This window comes from Camelus ferus, chromosome 3 (assembly GCF_009834535.1).
Source record: "Camelus ferus isolate YT-003-E chromosome 3, BCGSAC_Cfer_1.0, whole genome shotgun sequence".
Lineage (NCBI taxonomy): Eukaryota > Metazoa > Chordata > Mammalia > Artiodactyla > Camelidae > Camelus > Camelus ferus.
In genome coordinates this window covers 21,775,351-21,787,981 of record NC_045698.1, presented here as the reverse complement: position 1 = coordinate 21,787,981, position 12,631 = coordinate 21,775,351, and the positions used below count along the sequence as shown (strand labels likewise).

General features: G+C 37.3%; 1 protein-coding gene across 3 annotated transcripts in view; it reads right to left on the bottom strand.

The window, feature by feature from the left end:
* CDH6 (cadherin 6) overlaps positions 1–12,217 on the bottom strand; it is a 118,338-nt gene extending 106,121 nt beyond the window's left edge. The window contains exon 1 of one of the 3 annotated variants that reach the window (XM_032470522.1): positions 11,494–12,217. The gene's annotated coding sequence lies outside the window, so the exon portion shown is untranslated. Of the gene's footprint in view, positions 1–11,206; positions 11,473–11,493 lie in introns of those variants that run through there. The other 2 variants (XM_032470510.1, XM_032470517.1) reach the window with 2 other exon arrangements.
* Positions 12,218–12,631: the final 414 nt, after the last annotated feature.

The window sequence follows — 12,631 nt, the reverse complement described above, 5'->3', positions numbered from 1 at the left end:
ACTCATTGAGGGAATTGTAGAGATTAGAGAAAGAAGCAACATGGAAATATTCTAAGTAATAAGCTTCTGGTAGTGGAGAGGGTTGTGGTAGTTCTTTCTAAGCTGGGGCAGGAAGTCAAAAAGCAAATCTGAACACGAATAGAGACTGTGTAAATCATAATGTAACCTGACACTAAAGGCTAATTTCCATGTTCATGTAAAGTGTAAGTATGGGGAAAAGACAAAATAGAATCAAGCTCCAAATGCCCTGTTCACTTTGCACAAAGCTGGCACTGTGGCCTGTTATTAATAGAGCGTGCTTTCCTTCGCTTTGCTGTCTTCCTTCACTTTGTTTCCAAGTTCTGGCTTCATGCTTAGGAAGTCTGTTACTATCCCAAGATTATACATATATATTTATCTAATTGTCAGTAATGTTACAGTTTTGTTTTTGTACTCAATTTTTAGTTCATATGGGGTTTATCTTGCTTAGAATATGAGGAAAGAATCTAATCGTTTCCCCCAAAGTGCTAGTATATGTTGTCCTGTCACCCAGTGTCTCTACAGCACTGGGCACAGGAGGATCCCAATAAACATTATAGAATGAATAAATTAATAAGTGATGAGTCTGAACTTTCCAGAAACTCTTGCCAGGTTCCCCTTGGGATCAACAGTAAGTGATTGTAAGACTGACTCAGATTAAAGTGAAAAGCCAGGCCTAAAGCTCAAAGGCTTTTGTGAGGCTATCTGCTGCTTTGGCTATAATTAATTATAACTATATAATTATATATATAGTTATAAGCTATATATATAATTAGATATATAATAATATATAATTATAATTATATATTATTATAACTATGTAATTATAACTTGTTATGTGAATATCCTGATAAATTCATTGAGGCACGGGAAGGAAAGATGTTTTTTATTTTCTAATTATATTTTTGAGTCCTGAGAAATATGTACATGTTATATATATTGCATATATAGCTATGACTATTCCTACACCTTTGACATTATTTTTGGATTTGAGATATACACATTTGAATCTGTCTATCCATCTATCTGGGTATATACACATACATGCATATTAAGCATAAAAGACACAAGAATTTAATATTTAAGAGTATGGGCTATCAGGAGTGCCAGGATTTAATTTAAGCTCTGACAGGTACTAGCTGTGTGACCTTGGACAAGTTGCTTAACTGCTCTGTCTGCCAGTTTTGTCTTTAAAATTGGAAGATTGTCAGTATTTACTTCAGAACGTTGATGTGAAGATTAAATTCATGTAAGACACTTAGAATAGTGCCTGAAATATTGTAAGTGCTCTCTAAGTATTAGCTTTTATTGTCATCCTACTCAGTTTTCCCAGTAATCTTTCTTATTTTTGCTCATGTAACAGATTCAAAATATCTTAAAAAGAACATTTAGGATTACTTGACTGAGAGGTCAAAAGAAGTCACACTTAGCAAAAAAAGCAATTGCTTTATTTATCATAGAAACTATATAATAACACACATGGATACTAAAACTGTAAAAAAATTCATAAAGAGCAATGTTTAGTTTAGGTTTGAATTCTGAAAAATAAAATACATAGATTGAAAGTGTTAAGCTCAGAGGTACATCTTGTTTCCAAACACAAATTAAGAATTAAAAAATCAAAATGACAGACTACTGCTAATCTGCTTAAGAAGGCATAAATTGTTAATCAGGCTCCAGGCAACCTTGTTTAATACCAAGTTTAATAAAAATCTGCCTGGAGGAAGAAGAGGTCTGGTGGCCGATTTTGAAAGCTGGGCAGCTCTATTTACATGCTTAGTCCCTCTAGCTCTCAGGACACCATTGATAGGGTTTCCTTTGAAACTGGCTCCTTTTAAAGGAGTCAGAATTATTAAAAACTACGGCACAGGATAGAAAAGTTATATTTTTTTCACTAGTGGGAATAAACTTGAAAAGGAAATAAATTGGAGAAATATTTATTTAAGAGATTCTTTCGCAGCTTCGTTGAGAAGAATTTCAGACAATAAGCATTTATTGAGCCCTCACTATATGCTTACATTCGCTAGTGATGCCTTCATCTTAAAAATGTGATCTTGAGCTGGAAGAAGTGGTATTTTAAAACCATTTTCTCCTTTCTCCCCAACCTAGATTTATTCATTCCACAAGGCATCTTATATTTGTATCATGTGGGCTTTTACTGTGCAGGGAATCAAGAAAATTTCCAATTGGCATTGTTTTTAGGAGCACTTGTCAATCAGGTGAAAACTAAATTGGAGAGCATTTGACAAGCGCAGCATCTTCTGAGCAGTCAGAGCCTCGTGGCTGCTTCTCTGGGTGGCTGAGTTTAACACTGCAGCCCCAAATACACTCCTTGCTTTAAAGTCTTTCTTAATATCATCTTGGATATTATTGCTTGTTTCTTAATTACAAAGCAGGGCAGGTTTGGCTCTTGTTTTCTATGATTGGTTCCTCTAAACAGCCATGATTGTCATATTGAGAAAAAAAAATTAGGCATTTAAAAATGTTTTAAGTTAGTGACAAATTGGGAAGCAAATATATGTTCTATTAATGTTAAGAACATCCAGGGTGCAAAGCAAACTTCTTGTGCTTTGGTGCCCAATTCACCCAGCATAGGGTTTCAAGTGATTTCTTCCCTCTCTGTCCACTATGTAAAAATCTTTCATTACATCACATTAAATTCAGTTGCTTGAGAGCATTTTACTCTTATGTAGCTTTCAACTTTATATTTTAAATAAAGTCATTCTGTTTGGTGAGAAAGTAGTTACTCACATGATCACTAGACATCATGCAGTGTCTTTTCCTCTATTGGGGTCATCTTTTTACTTAACTGCATTGTTTTTTTCAGAATACACATTTAAATTCAAAAGCCAAGTTTGTAAGAAAAATAAACCATGGTACTATTTGGAAAGATATTTTGTAATGTGACATCTTAGAATTAAAAGCAAATTTGAGGAAGTTTTGTGGACAAAATTTTAAAATGTGGGACCTGTATTTGACATGCCTGTGCTTATTTCAAAGGCAGTTTACCTGCAGGTCAATATAACTTTCCCTAAATGCAAAAATTATAGCAGAGCTGGTACTTTCTGGATCTGGAGGTTTGGGACCACCTCCTCTTGATGACACTAACCAGTAAGTGACCCCTTTATTCTGCTGACTTAATTAGGACCTGCCCCAAACATCTCTTTTTTGATAAAAAGGGCAGATATGAATCAGAAAGTGGAACTGTGGAACTGATATTTATCACAAAGCCTCCCTCATACAATTAATTTTTTTTATGAAACGCTGACAAAATCCCAACTAGATACTTTTAAACAAGTAGTTTAATATGAGAATAATTGCTGGGAAATACAGTAGTTCTATTTGATTTAAATTAGGATCAGCAGTAATCCACCAGTCTTGGTGAGTTTTATCATTTTGCTGTGGTGATTACTTAGTCTCACCACACCGTTTTGATCTGGGTTAAATTAGAACCTGTTGCTAAGAAGAGCTTAGAATATTTTACTTGAGTGTGAAATTGAGCATTTTCAAACATTTTATAAAAGGGATGATAGTAGATTAATAAAGCTCTCTTTTTTCAATCCTGCTAAGGAAGGTTAACCTTTGCAGATAAAAATATAAGCTCATTTTCATGACTGAAATCTATACTGTGAGCTAGAAAGCAATTGCTTTTTGATGTAACAATGCATACCTTAACGTACAAATCAGCACCTTAGAAAGTTTGTGTTTGCCTGCAGTTATATAAAGTTAACTTTTAGGGAAAAAACTTTTATACCCTTTTTATAATGTATATATTTAAATTGAGCTGGGTTAAAAAAATAAGATATAATTTTAAAACTTCTTATTTTTCACTGAATAATCCACTGTGTAATCAAGTAGGTGAATTCATTGCTGCTGGCACATTCCAGCCATAAGCTTCGAAAAGCACACTTTTGGAGGATCTATTCATATAGTCAAACGTTGCATTAGTATTCCAAATATTATTATTAATCTCTATAAAGTTTAATTAAGGGATCCAAGGATACCTCTTGATTGAATGTCTTTAGTTTATCTTTTTGGCCATCTGTTTGGTTTATCATTATAATTCCCCTTTAATTTTTTTATTTATCCAAACAAGAAAAAGAACTAAGTCGATCATTTTTCAACATTATGTTATTCATTATCTAACCCAGTGATCCTCAGACTTTTGGATTTCATGGAACATTAACAGTTTTTTTTTTTTTTTTTAAGTGGGGAGGGTTGACATTGGGTTGCTTGCCAGACTTTAATTTTGCTAAGGGGAAAAAAACAACATAATTTATCCATATACTTTCATGAAAACAATTGACATTTTAACTCCAAAGAAGTGAGAAGGTCACTGTGAGTCCTTTAAACTGAATAAATTAAATTATGAAAAACACAATAGGTTGTGTTTTTCATATTTCATATCTGATCACTGACCAATAAACTTTTTTGTTTTTTAAAGATGAACACCTGATTTTGGATAGCCTAGGGAATCATTGCTTTAGATAAAGTTCACTCAAAACTACAGTTAAATCATCACAAATAAAACAAAAACCTAAATGTTATCATTTGTCCCCTAGTGGTCAGAATTTTGAAGGAAAATTTTGATACTTTTTTTGCAATAGGAGCTTTAGGGTACGAACACACATAAAATTCCTAAAGAAGTCCAAATCCTTAGTTTCCATGTCTGCTCCTTCTTAGCGTATTTATAAATAACAGTATTGTAAATTTAAATTTCCTCTTTCAATTTTTAATGCCAGAATTTTTAATGCCAGAATGCTAGAAGTCAAATTACAGAAGAGATAGATAGAGATAAAGAACAAGATGAATTTAGTTTATCCATGTTACTTCATGTCTCTGGTCATCAGGTATCTCAAATGTAAATGATGGGTGTTAGATAAAGTCATTTCTAAGCTTTTTTCTATGTCTGACACTCTCTGATAATATTTCTAATTGTCAAACTGTCCATGAAGGCTGTGACTTTTTGAATGGTGGTAATAGAAAGAAGAGAGTTTAATGAAAATGGTTCATCAGTGTCAACCACATATAATATTACTGTATAGTTGAGAGGATGTCTTTCTTCTTTTCTCCTTCCTGCTTTCCCTCCTTCCCCACCTCCCACCTGCCTTTTCTTGTGAAATTTTACTGGTAAAGAAACCACTCAGAACAAATATTGAACTGTGATGGTAATGAAATAATAAAACTGTAATCATAAAAGAAGAAAGTAATTATTTTTACCCATCAAATAAGGTGGGAAATAAATACAGTCTTATTCAACTCTACCTACAGTCTGCAAAAGCTATGTATCTAGCCAGTTTGTCAATGCCCTAAGAAAGGAGTGATGCTGTCATGGGTGCCGTGAGGTTGGGATGCCCTCTGTCAATGAAATAGTTGTCATTTTTAGCTACCTTCCTGAAGTGCCCCCTCCAACCTGAGGCTCTCTCTTTGAAGGCAGAAGATGATTTAGTATCTTATAAAAAGTACCATTATTATGAGCAGAAAAAGGGCCCACACAATCCTTTTTACTAAATTATAAACTCTAATGAATGCTTCCAAGTGGTTTTTCAGAAATGAATAACCTACAAACATTTTTCTCAGCCTTAAAAATCTTCATTGCTCTGGTCAAAATAATCAGATCATTCTCATGGCCTCTGCTGCTCTGTATTTCTGAGAGTCACACTTTTACTTCTAAGATATCACAAGTGTTTGTTAACAGCACATTCATTAAGTTCTTGGCTCAAACAGAAATTTCCTAGAAATTCAAACTAAAAAGGGCTGAATAAAGAGGATACAAGTATAACACCTTCCTTTTGACTTGCTCTGTAATTTATTAACATACAGAATGCACATAAAATACTTATAACAGTGTGTGACATAGAAAAGCTCAGGAAAGGTTTATTATTTATTTTGTAATTATCATCCTTGTTATTTGGATATATAAAAATTCTGAGCCTACTGGTCAGTTTTTTTTAAATTTGTGTGTATGTATGTATAGATATATATATTCAGCCAAATTTTAAATTCAGACACATTTTAAAATATATTTGCCATGTTTGTTACCAGGCATGTATGGGGTGGAGCTGTGCTGTCTTGCTAGTTCAGTCTTTTTTTGTGCTATACTATGTGCAGAATCCAAATGGATGACTTACATTTGGTCTTTATCACTTTCATATACTTCGAGTTGCAGGTGTCAGAAGGACACACAATATAACTATTTAGCTTGCAGGACAGTAAAGATAATAAAAGGAAAAGAGTTGATATTCTTCAAAGCACTTAGAAAATCTTTCTTTGATTCTCCTGAGATTTCAGACAACTTTTTAAAAAACATACTTTTCTGGTTATTTTATGATCCATGTAGGATCATTTCCTTTATATGATGATTTTTTTTTAAAGGATAACTTTCAAATTTGCATTCCATGGTAGAGAAGCATAGTGTTTATATGCATGTTAATGACATAATCATGTTTATAAAGTTGTATTTAATAGTAGCAGTATTTATAAAGTGGAAAATGTATCCCGTGTAAAAATGGCAATTTTGATTCTATTTCTGTTCTTATGTTTTCCTTGTATGTACAAATTCACCTCCTCATCTCTTTTCATTTTACTCACTTGAGACATCTTCTCAATTTAGTTTTTTCTTGCTGTTTTCCATTCTTATAACTTATTAGGTTTCCTGAACATCTTTTGGGCATATCTACCAAATTAGGGAATTATAGAAAGAGAAAAACACAGTGCTCTTTCAAATGATGACATATGAAGATAAATCATACCCTGTGAGCTTTCTATTCCTCGTTTTCTTCCTAAGTTGTTCTCTTCCACAAGATAGCACTGCATATGATAGGAAAAGCTTGGGACCCATGCTGCCCATTTATACTGCACATCAAATGTAACAACATTCTGGCTTTAATTAAACTCTTCCTCTTATAAATCTCAGCAAGGTGATCTGATTAATAGATGAAATGAACACCCAGCAGTGTTAGTGTAAAGATATTAGACAGATGAACAAAGTAAAATAATCTCTAATAATCTGTAGGGATGGGGAGACATAGACCCCTGTACATATGCGTCTACTCTACATTTATGCATGTGTGCTTATAGCATTCATTCTTCAGTTAGTTTCTTTGTTGGAAGAGTTAAAAATTTCCTGGAGAGTTGAGTCTTGAACAGCTAGAATACAGGCTGTATCTGGTCTCCTCTGACCCAATCATTTTGGCTTAAAGAGCCTTACCACATTTACTTCTGTAGTAAATGAAGGTGCACCACCTTTTTGAAGGGTTATGTATACTTTCCCCCTCTTAACTTAGCTCCTTTCTTTTTGAGTGATGTGGTTACAAAAACTGTATACATTTGGCTCCATACCTGAATTAGGGAGAACCTCGTTTCTCATATGATTGCTTTGAAAAAAGGGAGCGTTCCTTAGAAATAGGAACTTTAAAAAATGTAGGCCAGTTTAATCTTCCTAAGAGGAAAGCTCAAACAAAAATAATGTTTAGATCTAGGAAAGTGCCTCAAACTTTCATCTGTGTTCAAAATAAAACAATAATCCTAGTGGAGAAAAAAAGAAAAGAATGAAGAGAAAAAAAAATCAACCCAAGACCTGCATTTCCTTATTTCTTCTCTAATATTAATGGAACAGTGTCACAACTGGGTGCTCTGTGTGTGTGTGTGTTTTAATTTTCTTCTTTCACCAATTTCCCTATTAGCATGATGTTCTTGTGTCTTTGTATTTAGAAGCATTATTCAGAAAAAATTTTTAACTAGAGAAGGTTTGATTATCTACATTTTCACCTTTTTTGTGAAGCAAATAACGTAAGCTCAGTAGACACTAGCTAGGCTAAAACACTATTAAAAATGCGATTCAGACTGAGTCACTGCTCGTTATTTTTATAAGCAAGACCCTAATTCTGATTGACCCCAAAGAATGGGTTGCTGTGACTAAGCTACAGCACAGGCAACTGGCTTCTGCCGGATGTTATCTCATTTGGAACACATTTCAAACTTTAGAACAGATTTTTAAATTGGAAGTTGAAACCTGCAGACTGTCAGCAGAAGAGGCTGATTCACCCCCCATATCTTACTTTAAGTTCCAGGCAGAGTTTTTTTTTTAAGAAGTAGGTTACCTAAAATGTGTTGTGATACATCAAAGAGAGAAGTAAAAAACACCCCCACCCTGGAATAAGAGTGACACATGCATCTAAACGTCTTTTGGAATTTTTTAATATATACTTATTTGAGTGGGGACTTCTTTAAATTAGAAGCCTCTAGTTCAGTATAATTTGTGAATGTTCATGGATCTCTGAAAGGTTAATTTTTTTTTTCTGCAAACATTGGTTCAGTGGTGGGAGTTCTTCATGTGGAATTTTTTGAGTCATAACTATAATGCCATTATTATTATTAGGTGAATTTGATTGAAGGAAGTACAGTCTTGGCAAGATCAGAAATAAGGAAAAATCTTACCTTATATTGATAGTGGGGAATTTTTTATTAATTGGCCATTGCTTTCATTTAGAATCATAGAAAAGTTACCAAAAGTCTAGATACCCAGAAACTATGCAAACATTCTTGAGTTCCTTAAATTAGAGGAACTATACAAATGACAGCAATAATAATGGTTTTGACATGTCATAAGTATCAAGATAGGGCTTGGAGAATACTAACTTGTCTGTGAAGAGAAAGCTGTTGCGTGCTTTTTATTTTAGATAACAAAACCCGCGATGCAGCTGGACTGCAGGGAGAAATGCATGGCATGACCCACTAGAGGTCCCTTCCAACTAAAAAAAGTTTCCATAGTTCACAGGATGCAGCCTCAGTAAGCTGGCATTCATGACTGCAAAGCAAGTAAGGGCCAGAAGTGGGGACCACACATTTTACTTCCTTAGGGAGAGACATGGTTTCATTCAGGTTGTTATATTTATCTCTTTTTTTTTTTTATCCCTATGTGGGACAGTTACTCAGTTAGCTCTAATTAGATATTCAGGACCTGTTGTTCCAACTTATTCATACACTTGTTAAAAGAAAGTGCACTTGATGTCTGGAACTGTAGTTGTGCTGTCTAGAGATATTAGCTCTTTCAAGTGTATCGGGGCAATATTTTGCAAGATAGTTTTTTTTTTTTTTGCATAAAAAGGAAGAGTGCCTCAGAGTAAGTTACACTTGGAAAGCTGATGGAAGTGGTGGGTGGAGGAGGTAATATACGTATTTTCTGATAGTAGGCACCTTGGTAGGAAATGATTATGTTTCTGTATATTATCTTTGCAGAGTTAGCATTAAGAAATGTAATTGCAATAAATTGATGTAAAAGCTAGATAGTAAAGGGACTAAAAGTCCCTACAGAGACACCAGGCTGTCACTTACTTATAATGGTAGCAAAAGATAATTGTAGACAAGTACAGTAGCACTAAACCATTGCTGTTTTCCTTTAAAAATGTGCTGCTGCCTCTCAGGTTTTTCTGAAGAAATCGGTTACTTCCTCTGCTTCTAAAGTATGCCATGAACCATCAAAACACATAATATAAAAATCTGCCTTTTATTTCCCCCCAATACCTTTTTAATTAGAACACACCAAAGAGCAAAAGGGGATGAGATACAATTCTGCGTGATTGCATTTTTTTCCAGTAAATTGTTGGATTTCTTTTAAGTTTCTGAGCTCAGCATTGAAAATCTGGCCTCTGGCATAAACTTTGCCCTCCTTCTATGACAAAATGAAGACATCTGCTTGATCATATCCCATTCCTTCACAACTTGTCTTCTCGCTCTCTAAAAAAATAGCAAACGCATAGCCAAGCAAGTTCTGTTACACAAAGGATGATGCTCAAGCCAAACTGGAAGAGATTTTTTTTTTCTCTCTCCTTAAGTAGAATCCTAAAGGTTTTCCTTTTCAGGTAAAAGCATCAGCAAAAAAAGAAAGGAAATAAGCAATCCTTGGCCATCATTTGTATAAGCTTATTTGTTCTCCATTCTTAGAAGAGTTGTCCATTAACTAGGTAAATCCCTGTGTTCCTTTTCCCACACAGGGAGGATTTTGCACCCCTTGGATAATAACCACTCAGAAAGCCCATATTTTGCATGTGCATCCTTCCAGAGCAACCAGACATGTACACACCAGCCACTCCAACAACACTTTGTTTGCAGGAAAAAAAAACCCCTTCTTTCCCACATTATGGTGCTTCAGTAAGTGAAAATGAAGATTGACTGAAACTCGGGCTGATACACCTTCATAGTGTGAATATCATAATTAAAATGTCCTTGCCAAAAAAAAAAAAAAAAAGAGAGAGAGGGAGAGAGAATTGTGTGGCTCTTCCAGATGATTAAACTTATTGGTACTTGAGTGTTCTCAGTAGTTAACTCAGGTGAACAGACCCGTTCTCTAACAGGAACCTGCATATAACTCCCCATAAAATATGGATTTTATTGCAGCAGCGACAACACTTCTCAGCACCACGCTGACCTCTCCAGCATCTCCCATCTCGAGATCTCCAATAACTCTTGGCTGAAGAATAACTACGGAAGAAGTAATCCCAGCCCTGCAACTGCTGCCCTACACAACATAGTAACGTTCCCTCTTATTAAATTACGGGATTAAAGCATTGGAGGCTCCACTTTTCCTGCATCGGACACCTAAAACCAGACGCACTTGGTTTGCTCTCTAACCAGTCCTGGGGAGGCGTTATCTCCCGGATTTCTGCCTGACCAGCCGTGAAAGAGCACGAGCGAGCTGCGTCTTCCACATGACTTTTCCCTGGACAGTGTGCTCCATTTTCGAAGTCCAATGTTGGACTTTCCTTGCAACCTAAGCATTTCTGTCCTATGTCAGCCGGCAGGCGTTGCCCCCAACGTGCAAGCTAACAGTTTTCTTTAGCTTCTTCTCTGAGCCAAATCATCTCTTCAGCCTAAGTTTTCCCTACTGGGAGCATTCGGGAGTGTTCAAGCTACCTGATTTTCTGCTTTACCCCCAAAGCCAAGAAATGTAACTCAAGCAAAACAGCCCCCGCGCAGACCCTTGTGATGTGGGCAGGTGGAAATAAATCAAGCCCCAAACGGCTCCACGGGTCCTGCACGCACCAGCGCCCTTGGTAATTGACCAGCCAACTTTGCAAATGCCGGAGCTCCCTTGGCAGCCTCTGCCGGTGGAGAGAAAGGCAGCGGGTTCATCCCCGCGGCCCCGTCACATATGCCCCCACCAAGCCCCACCGCGGATGGGTCTTACCAGAAGGCGGAGGAGCGGGGCCCAGGCTTCCCGGGAACCGGCGCCGGTTCGCGGCAGCGGCAGCGGCAGCAGCGCCGCCCTCGCAGCCGGACCCGCACGCCCGCCCCGACCCGGGCTCGCAGGCTGAGCATCCCTCCCAACTCCGGCGTGCGGCACCCACCGGGCGGAGAGGGCTCTCTCTCTGATTGGCTTCCATCAACGCTACAGAATTAAAAAAGAGAGAGAGAGAGAGAGAAAAAAAAAAAAAAAAAAAGGCATGCACCACCGCCAACTGAGACCGAACCCACCTCTGTTCGCCTTCCTGCGCCCGGGGAGACCCAGCGACCCGCCCAGGCTGCTCCTGCCTCCGCTGTCGCTGAGGTCTCCGACTCTGCTGTTCTTGCTGCCGCGGCTGAAACTGCAGCTCTTGGGATGGGAAGGTTACGGGCTCCGGAGAGCTGGCTCTTGTGGGCACACACTGATTTGCAAGTGAATGAAGTGGGAGGGAGCAAAGAGAGGAGGACTTTGTTCGAGAGGCCCAGTGCCTGCCCCCGCCCGCCCCCTCCCCTTGACAGAATGACTCCCTGTGTTTGAAGTCCTGAGCAATTCGCTCCCTGTAACACTCCCTCAGCCCCAGGCTTTCCTTTCTTTTCCTTTCTTATTTTTCGGGGGGTTAAGTCATACTAAGAACTTGCGTGACTTCGTCTGTTCCCTGCTTTATACTATCAAAATGCAGCGTGTGCTGTTATCAGCAACGGTTGGATATTCTTTTTTTTTTTTTTTTAACCGACTGAGCAATTACAATTCCCAGGGACACAGTACATTGTCGCACAATCAGTTGGCCAGCTTCGTGTTACATAGCACGCATAACATGCACACATACCGAACAAACCCGTTCTCCTGAGATAATACCGACGGCTTTTCAGGCGTTCTCCGGACGCAAGCAGACATAGATTCGGATGTGTCTTTCCTTCTTTCCTTCCAGGAAGACAGGTTTTCACATAGTCCTACGATCTCTTGTTACTCTTTCGCAATGAGTAACCCCAGGGTGTCGTAGAATGAAGCCACGCTTCTCTGGGCTTGCAGAAACACTCAAAACCTTCAGGCTCACCAGTGACTTACGGCTGATTACATTTTTCTAAATGAGTTAATTCAAGGACACAAAAGACTTGCAGAAGAGGGGTGTATAATGATATTCAAGGTCTGCTTAACGGTTAAGATCTTTCGGGAAAGTTCTTGAAGTAGGATAACCTCCAAATTAAACTCTTTGGTAAACACATCATTTTGCATACCTTTATTTACAGTGACAGAAAAGTTATTTCTAACACCAGGGAACTAAGCTGAAAAAATCTTAAGCATGTCAAAGAATTATTAAGTGAGAGTAATGGCTTTCTACATAGGAGATGTAGACATGATGGAGCCAGGCACTGCTGGATTAGGAAAATT